General features: G+C 36.4%; 1 non-coding gene across 1 annotated transcript; it reads left to right on the top strand.

Moving 5' to 3' along the window:
• The first annotated feature begins 9,777 nt into the window (after positions 1-9,777).
• On the top strand, positions 9,778-9,864 carry LOC127809017 (small nucleolar RNA snoR118). The gene has a single exon (XR_008025027.1). It is a non-coding gene; the product is annotated as a small nucleolar RNA snoR118 (small nucleolar RNA).
• Positions 9,865-10,175: the final 311 nt, after the last annotated feature.

The raw sequence follows: 10,175 nt of genomic DNA, 5'->3' as shown, positions 1-10,175 counted from the left end.
CCGGAAAATCCACTTATTTCCAATAAGATTCATATCTTCTGAAAAAGGAACCAATTCCTAGGTGTTATTCCTCTCCAAGGCTTGATCCTCATCCTCCATAGCCTTAACCCATCGTGAATCTAAAAGAGCTTCACTCATTGAACTAGGTTCCAAAGAACTCACTAAGGCGTGTGGAGGAGGCAAGGTAAGAGACTTGGCTTTAAGCTTAGTGACCATAGGATGAACAGATGGTGCTGAGACAGGTTTACCGGACTTATGTTTAGAACCAACAGTATGAGGAATAAGCACAGGCACGTTAGAAACAGGAGATGTGGAAGGAGATGTGACTGATACAGATGTACTGGAGGATGATACAGATTGAGCTGCTCTGGGATACAACAAAGAAGACGATGAAGAGGGAATAATTGGATGAAGAAAGGCAGTGGAATGACCTTGTGAACTTGATTGAGAGGATGATGTAGACGATGAAGAAAACAATTGAAGGAAAGGAAAGTCCAAAGGATTAAACTCCACATTACGAGAAACGTAAACCCTGCCTGAAGGATGAAGACACCTATACCTAGCTTGATTTTGGCTGTAGCCAATAAAAACACACTTTATAGGATGAAAATCAAATTTGTGTTTATTATATGGTCGTAAAAGAGGAAAACAGGCACATCCAAAAGGTTGTAAGATGTTATAGTTAGGCGTGCGATTATATAGCTTCTCGAAGGGAATTTGAAACTGTATTGAAGAAGATGGAAGCAAATTGATGAGATACACAGCTGTTTGGAAAGACTCAACCCAGAATTTTAATGGTAGACTAGCATAAGACAACATGGTAAGACCCATTTCGGTAATATGCCGATGCTTCCTTTCCACCACACCATTCTGTTGATGAGTGTGAGGATAAGTAAATCTAGATTGAATTCCATGAGCTTGGAGATAAGGAACAAAAGACTTGAACTCCCCCCCATTATCGGTTTGTAATGCACACAACTTGGTTTTATACTGAATCTCTGCAAGTTTATGGAATATGATGAATGCTGACAAAGCATCAGATTTGAGTTTAAGAGGATAAAACCATGTATAACGGGTATAGGCATCAACAAATATAATATAGTATCGAAAACCCTCCGTGGACAATACAGGGGCAGGGCCCCAAAGATCGGAGTATACTAATTCAAGGGGGGCATTTGCTGTGATATCATGTCTGGAAAACGGAAGCTGACTTAGTTTTCCAATTTTACAAGCATCATAAAAAGATAGATCAGTACTAGAACATGGTAACTCAATTTCATTCATTACCAAACGTAACACATGTAGGGATGGATGACTTAAGCGATCATGCCATTGCTTACACACCGTTGTTTTGTGTTTGACTTGAGTTACATTTACAAACTTAGACAACTCATGACCAAATGAGCATTGTCTATTACATTGTTGTCTAGTACAATTATTTTCACTAGTACACAAAGAGTGATGAGACACAGAAGGAACTGAAACGCAGGCTAGAGGATGAGTAGACTTGCTGTCAACAACAGACATAGATGCTGGTTCTAGCCGATATAGCCCATCCTTAAGGTGTCCCTGGAGCAGCACATGTCCGGTAACTTTGTCCTTGATAAAACAGACATTAGAGTGAAATTCAGCTATCACATTATGTTCTCGAGTAAGCTGAGACACACTAAGAAGATTTTTTCTCATACTTGGAACATGAAGAATATTTGGAACACAAAACAGAATTTGAGGGAGGAAAAGTTTGTAAAGAACCTCTGCCGACATGTTTTATAGGTAGTTGCTTACCATTGCCTATAGTAACTTTATCTCCACCATAGTAAGGAGAATGAACAGATAAATTGTTCAGACTTGAGGTAATATGATTCGTGGCACCAGAATCCATGAACCAAGACTGATCTGGAAGAATAGATGAAGAGTTAAATTGATCAGAAGGCTGCAAATTAGGTTTAGGCTGGTTGCCATAGTGAGAACTCTGGTTTGAACCATATTCAGGTGTGAAGATCCGTTAGGTTCACTAAAGGAGGCAACATAAGCACGAGCATCCATTTGAGAACCATAACCTCGAGTGTCCATTTGAGGAACACTCACGTTTCCTCCTTGTGATCTGCCACTATTATAACTAGTCACTCTTTGAAAACTCTTATCAAATCGGTAGTAGTACCGATCTACAAAGTGACCAACCTTGCCACATAATTGACAGAAAATGCATCTGTTTGAATTTCTGCCACGGCCTCTACCTCCTCTATAACCATTACCACCACCTCGATTAACAAATCCTCCTCTATTATTGTTATTTGATCCTCCACTATTCTGACTAGTAAAGTACGATGCGGCATTTGCACTCAAAGGAGCCGAAACATCAAAATTAAGAGTAGTTAGAGGCTGATTCTTAGCAGACAACCGTTGTTCGTGCATTAAAAGTAGATATTGCACCTTCTCCAAGTCTATGTCGTCCATTTGATAGGGTACGAGACTCACAACAGTCTCATAATCCTCATCTAAACCATTTAGAATGACCAGCAATAATTCGTTGTCATTCACCGGTTCTCCTATGGCTGCAAGTGCATGGCCTATGGTTTTGATCTTCAAAATATAGTCATTAATAGACATACTATCCTTCTTAACAGATCTTAATTGCTATTTAAGTTGAAATGATTTTGTTAGTGTCTGTCTAGCATATAAATTCTCCAATAAAATCCATATCTCAGTCGATGATTCTAAATGTATCACTTGAGCGAGCACCTTTTCACTGATTGTAGAGAACAATCAGCCAAGCAAGAGTTGATCCGAACGAAGCCAATTCATGTACTCCGGATTCACCATGGTTTCACCATCCGGTGCAATCACATTCTTATGAGGAGTTGTCTTGTTCAGTAACGAAACAAGATCAAAGGCGCGAACAGTTGCAAGAATTTGCGCCCTCCAGAAAATATAATTTCTAGTGTCCAATTTTAGAGGAATGTAGCTAAAAGCCTTCGCAACTGTCGAGAAGTCAGATTGCGAGGAGGTTGAAAGATTTGAGTTAGATTTACGAGATGGAGGAGGAGAAGATGCGGTGTCAACAATTCGATCGGAAGCCATTAACGTGGCTTTGATACCATGTAAAATATTAAGCTAGGGAAGAATCAAAACAAGAAGTTGAGAGAAAACTCAGGTATCATAAATTTCCCAAAATATCAGAATGAATACAACCATAAACAGTTGAGCTATTTATAAGAATAGCTCAACAAACACGGGAAGCAATACACGGAAGCAAACAAACATAAACCAGAGAAAGATAGCGAAACACAGCTATTAACAAACAACTTAAAACAAAATAAGCTAAATTAATTATCTAACACTTCCACAATAGCCATGTTCAAGCTGGATAAGTGTTTACATCCATCAAGTAGAGTCTATGTTTCTAGACATGTGCAATTTAACCCGGATGAGTACCCCTTTCTTGTTCTGTTTTCAACTCCTTCTTGCTCTTCTTCTCATCTCAAGTCAGCTTCCAATAGTCCTTCCACTACATTTCTTCATTCTCCTTTAGTTCTTCTTCTCTTCAAGTAGCACAACCCTTTATTCCTACCTTATCTCCTTCTTTTCTGCTGGCACTTCTTCTACTTCTCACTTAGCTGCTACCTCTGCTTAGTAGTCAGTTCAAACCATTTTACCCAAACATAAAGATGCTCCAGCTCTCTCAATTCATCCTATGATCACAATGTCTAAGTTTAATTTGCTTGTTGTCACCTCTCCTCATGCTTTAGTGAGTACCCTAGAACCTAATTCAGTTCATGAGGCTCTCTTAGATTCTCATTAGGTTAGAGCTATCGAGGAGGAGATTTCTACATTGCAGTGTAATAATGCATGGGAACTTGTTCCCTTTTCTCCTGATATGAATCTTATTGACTACAAGTGAGTGTTTAGAATCAAATATAACTCTAATGGGTCGGTTCTCAAGCATAAAGCCCGATTAGTGGCTAAAAGTTTTCTTCTCATGTTTGTAGACTGAAAAAGTCTATTTATGGTCTTAAACAAGCTCCTTGAGCTTGGTACACAAAACTGAGGATTGCCTTACAAGATTAGGGTTTTACAAGGGTTGTTTATGATGTTTCTCTTTTCGTTAAAAAGACATCTCAATATGTGTTGTTCATTTTGGTATATGTTGATGATATTCTTGTTACGAGCTTAGATTCTACAGCTCTTCTAGCTTGCATTTGTGATTTGGATACTTATTTTGCTCTCAAAACACTAGGATTGGTAAATTACTTCATAGGGTTTGAAGCTTAGAGAGATACCAGTGGCATATATCTCACCCAATCCAAGTATATCTTAGATCTGTTGGAAAAGGCAGCAATGCAAGATTGCAAGCCCTATGCTACACCTATGAATTTGGAAGTTTCTTTGATTGATGAGGGTAACTTATTTTCTGATCCATCCCTCTATAGAACCATCATTGGTTCTCTCCAATATTTGACACATACTCAACCAAACATAGCTTTTGTGGTGAATAAGTTGTCAGTTTTTGTCCTCTCCAAAACTACAACATTAGTTAGCTTGCAAATGGTTGCTTTGGTATCTTAAGGGAACTATTGGTCTAGGCTACTTGTTTGCTTCTTCTCCTAGTGATTTGTCTTTAACCGTTTACACGGATGCGGATCATGCTGGCTAGTCACTAGAGGTCTACCAGTGGGTTGTGTGTCTTTCTTGACAAGAATTTGTTGGTTTGGGGCTAAAGGAAATAATTTGTGGTGGCCAGATCTATTGGAGAAGCAGAGTATAGAGTTGTAGCACAGAGGGTGACTGAGGTTTTGTGGCTCAAGTCTTTGTTTTCTGAGTTAGGTTATCCATGTGTTCATACTCTGGATATATGGTGTGAGAACCTAGCATCCAAAAGCATAGCTGAAAATCCAGTATTTCATTCCCACAGGCACATTGAGATTGATGTGCATTTTGTTCGGGAGAAGGTAGAAAATGGTGTGGTTGAAATTAGATATGTCCATAGTCTTCATCTCGTGGCTAACATTTTCACTAAGGGATTGTCAAGGAACAGGTTTTTATTCTTATGTGACAAGCTTAGTCTCAAGTTATCACCTGTGGATCGTAGTCCTGTTGCCATTCCAGACAGCCTAAAGCTTAAGTCTTCTTCCTTTGCCATGGAGTCTAATTTGAGGGGAAATGGAGAAGAAAATAATGTTTGATTGGCTGTCGTGTATTTCCTTGTGTTGTGTTACGATTGCATTGTATTGCTTTAACTGTAATTGCTATGTTTTCTGTTGTATTGTTATAAGCAAGGAATTGATTAGTTAGGCAGTTAGCTGAGTATAAATACTGAACTATACCTTCATTTATGTGCGTTCAGTTTATTTTAGTAAAATCTTTTCAGCGAGATGTCCTTTTCTTCTCTCTCGTGTTTTCTTTCTTTACACCTTGAAGCAAGCTCTTGCTTCAAAAATCACTGCCTTCTTTAGCCCCGGTTGTTTCCTTGCCTATTCCAACATTGAAATGCTGATTTGTCAGTCCGATCTCTGCCAAGCAATTGCTCTATATGATCTATCTTGTACTCCTTTAAAGCTATGTTCAGATCTATCTTGTACTCCTTTAAAGCTATGTTCATATACAAGTTAAGCTTGAATCTAGAATATATTTCAATATGTTTGCCCAACAGTGTAAATCTTTATTTATTGAGCGGTCCCATGGACAACACAACACAGCCAAGTCAAACAGACCCTTAGTTGTCAACACTTGCGTCTACTTCTATGGCTACCTTCTCTTTTTCTTTCACACACACACACACACACACACTAACGGTGCCTTGGATGTGTTTATTGTAGTATACAAGGAAATAGCATTTTCATACGTATATACATTGGAGATGTTTATTGGTAGAGGCATTTGAGGACTTATGGGAATAAATCATTGATGATATGATCCAAGAGGTTTGGGATCTGAGGGCATCTGAATATGATTGATGTTATTTGTGGCTTTAATATTTAGATTTGTTTTTTCTCACTGAAAATTCATGATCTTATCATTTATATCTAAGTGTCTTGTGAAAAAGCCTAATTATTTGAAGAACATTGAATATTAGTGACTAATGATATATGCATTAGGCTCTGGGTAGTTTATATAGTGCTTTAATGATGGCTTTGCAGCCTTGAAAGCTTGATCTGGTTCTTGTATGCTGCTCTTTCTCTCGGTTGCAGTGGTTTTATGCATATTTCAATGCACAATTTACAAGTTTCTTTTTTGAGTTAATTGTCCTTATTTCATTTGTATGGCTGTGTAATGGCTTCTTAGATTAAACATTGGGTTTAAGCATTTAAGCATTTGATTAAGACAGTCTTTGATTTAGAGGTTGGAGCTAAAGCCGAAACAAACACCAGACTTTGGGCTAGCCTAAATAGTGACTATATCTATTAACTTTGACAGATCAGTCAGTTATAGGACCCAGATTGAGTTGTCATCTCCGGGCTCCAACAGTAAGACTTGGCTACATGGTGGTTATTGGGTATAATCATTTGCTTTAGAAGTTTGACTTAATCCATTACTTAATGGTACTAGTTAGTTGTCCTTTTTTTCATATTAAGAATTATAAATCTCTGGGAATGCTTTACTTCTTGAGGAAAATTAAAATTTCCAAATTTTATGTTAATTTAAATACATATACATATGCGTGTGTATATGCATATGCTACTTGTTTGAATGATGTGCTGATTGTTTACTCATTGTTCTTTTATAAAATATTGTGAAAATAATGGCACTTTGTTGACCACCTTTCCAGGTACACGGGGCAAAAGTTTGGCATTCTTGGGCTCAACGTAAAATTACTAGTTGAAATGGTATTTTATGAACTGGTGGTTCTATGTTGTTGGCTATAGAATTGTTAATTTCACTAGTTATTTTTTCTCACTGTTTAGCACAAACACTTTGAAATTTCTAAGTGTTAACAATTAAAGATTTCATCTAAAATTGCAACTAAGATTAAAAAAGTTGACAAGTGATTAATTCTTGAAAGAATACAATTGAGACGTGGTCTTGTCTATTTGTAGGTTTTAACCCCATGTATTAGATTGTAGAATATCAATGTTGGACAACCTATTATAAAATTACTTTCTCATAATGAAATTTCACATTGAAATCTTGTAAGTTGCTAATGCGAATAAATAAACAATGGATAATGTTAACCATTGAGCAATGTTTTTTTTTTTTTTTTTTTTTGTTAACACGGGTGTCAGAACTTGTGCCCCACTATTCCTAGGAGATGTGGGCCTCACCCCAACCCACTTCTAGGTAAATCATGGTTTAATCTCCACATAATGGCTTTAGCAGATTTCAAACCTATGACTACAGGCATGTCCATCACCTGCCCTTGCCACTGGAGCCACCCATGGGGTGTTAAAAGTTATTAATATTTTCAAATTGTTAACTCAAGAAGATGCGGAGCAATGGTTAAGATGCAATCAATGCATCTAGTGGTTAGCTTTGCCCATAAACAAGATACTGATATTTATGTTGATTTAATCGATATAAATGTTGAGTTGATTGGGCAAAACACTCAATTTTCAATGCTTTGGTTTTAACAATCATTGTTAAAACCAAATCATGAGAAAATTGGGCATTTCTCCCAATTGGCCTGTCATTTTGGTCTATAAAATTGACAAGTTTATCATTATTCAATAAAATAGGGTTTTTTTTGGATACAAGATAAGGTGCATTTAATACACATCTTTACTAATATACAACTAATCAGGTAAAGAATTGAGGTGTACTAAATATATTTTAATTAATATGACTCAATTATGTGGCTTCACTTCATTAATCATGTTATATTAATTAAGGTATATTATGTGCACTTCTATCATGTGTCATAAATAGTGCTCTATCTTAGTTATATTCACTTAAGAATAAAAGCAAGGGTTTTTTTATATCTTGTACCCTAAGGGCAAAGGGTAACTTGTATGAAATTTATATATTTTTATCAAGTTATATTAATGTGTTATTTTTAGGTCCCAAACACCTTTCAAGTAAGGGTGAATTTCACCCCTTTGGCACATGTACTCGGGGTGTTTTTTTGCAATGGTAGTCTTTGTCCATTTTGTGGATGCTGTATGAAACCGCTGTTGAATGAAGGTTCTAAGTCGAGTTAATTGATAAGGTGGCAAAATAGAGTTTAAGATTTTTAATATTTTGATATGAATTCTATTTTCATAACTATTTATTAGAAAATTATTTTTTATAAAAAGGTATTATTTTATGGATATCTACCTTTAATTGTTTAAGCAGTGTTTTTGTTTTCTCATTATTGTTTAGATATCCGTATTTTTCAAACCATTCCTTGTTCATCATAGTTGTTGCTGCATTATCTTCTTTCTCAGTAGTATATTGGCACTTCTTTTACTTATTACTACTATTTTTTTCAATAGTAGCATTTACTTTTATTTTGTTTTAAATATACAATCTTGTCATTTTCTGTCAACTTCTCCTATTAAAATTGATTGCATGACATGTTAGAGAGGGACTTTCTGATGTGGGATGCTTGCTAAAGTGGAGAGGGAGAGAGAGAGAGAGAGAGAGAGAGAGATTGGTAGAGGTAGATGAGGGAGGAGGGGTGGGGGAGTGAATGGCCAAATCTATTTTCTCAGTTTTGGCCCACAGATAAGAGTGAGGGAAAGGAGGCTGTGAGAGGGAGAGGGGGAGGAAGGAAGAGGGACTGTGGGAGGTAGAAACCCACATGAAATTTGTATATGAAATCTTACAAAAATATTAGTTGTCCTGTATTTTTGCATTTTCAATCAAACTTATAGACCCCTTAATAGGAACTGAGAGACTCACTACTAGTGTACTAAAACTCTTATATTTCGCTCGCTAGTGCCTATTAATTTTAGTACTGGTTTCATTTGTTTGGTAAGTGAATTTCTCTATATTTAATTTTAGATTTGCGCCTCAAAGGTTAAGCAAAATGAGAGGATGCTGATTTATGGCAAGAAAGTACTAACAAAACTGTTGAAGCTTAGGTTTTTTTTTTTTTGGTAATTGGCCCTTGCTATAATGGTGCAAAAGCATGTGTCAAAATTGATAATGTTAGTGATTTTTATGGACTATTGTTCTGGGGTTTTCTTTGTCACACTTTCACAAATAATATGAAGGTTAACTCTTAATCTACAGTGTGTTGGACAAAGAAAGTAACGGCTATGCAAAATAGCAGCCCTAAATACATTTGCCGTTTGCCCTAGCCCTAAATACATTTGAGTCTCTAGCTCTGGTTGTTTCTTCAGTTGTTCTCCAATTGAAATGCTGATTTGTTAGTACACTCGCCGTTAAGCTCTTACTCTGTATGATCTATCTTTTACTCTTCAATTTACATTTATGTACGGATTAAGTCTGACTCCAGTATATATCTCGGTTTGTTTCCCCATGGACAACAGAGAATAGTATAACAAATCAAAACGGTCCTTAGTTGTCAACACGTGCCTTTACTTCTATGACCACGTTCTCTTTTTCCCTCATTTCGTACACAGATATGCACTCACTAACAAATAGCATTCTACTACATATACATGCACATAGTTCTGTCATGGACTGGTAAAGGCGATTAATGACTTATGGGGATAAATGGTTGATGATTTGATCAAAAGAAGTGTGGGATTTGAAGGCCTCCAGATATGATTGATTTTCTTTGTGTGGCCAAATTTAGAATAGTTGTTTCTCCAATTTGTGATTCATGATTTTATCATCTTACATCTATGAATGTCTTGTGAAAAAGCGTAGGTACATATAGAAGATTGGATATTAGTCAATGATGATATATGCACTAGGCTCTGAGTAGTTCATATACTGCTTTAATGGTGAATATCCAGCCTAGAAAGCTATATCTGGTTCTTGTAAGTTTGCTGACTTGAACTTGCATTAATTGGGTTGCCATTTAATTATTTTTCAACTTTATTCACTGTTGCCGTTCGCATCATACGGTTAAGCTGTTCTCTCTATGTGGCAGTGCTTTGATGTATATTTCTTGGCATAATTTACTTGGACCTCCTTTGCTAATTAATTTCCCTTGTTTCATTAATTATCATTGGGTTTAATCATTTAACCGTTGATTGTTTGATTAAGACGGTACAATGTATATGCAGCTTGTTTTGACAATTTTCTTATTCATAACAAACAGAAAAATCAGCTGAATAAAACACTTT

This window comes from Diospyros lotus, chromosome 8, assembly GCF_014633365.1.
Source record: "Diospyros lotus cultivar Yz01 chromosome 8, ASM1463336v1, whole genome shotgun sequence".
Lineage (NCBI taxonomy): Eukaryota > Viridiplantae > Streptophyta > Magnoliopsida > Ericales > Ebenaceae > Diospyros > Diospyros lotus.
This window is presented reverse-complemented; position numbering and strand designations above follow the sequence as displayed.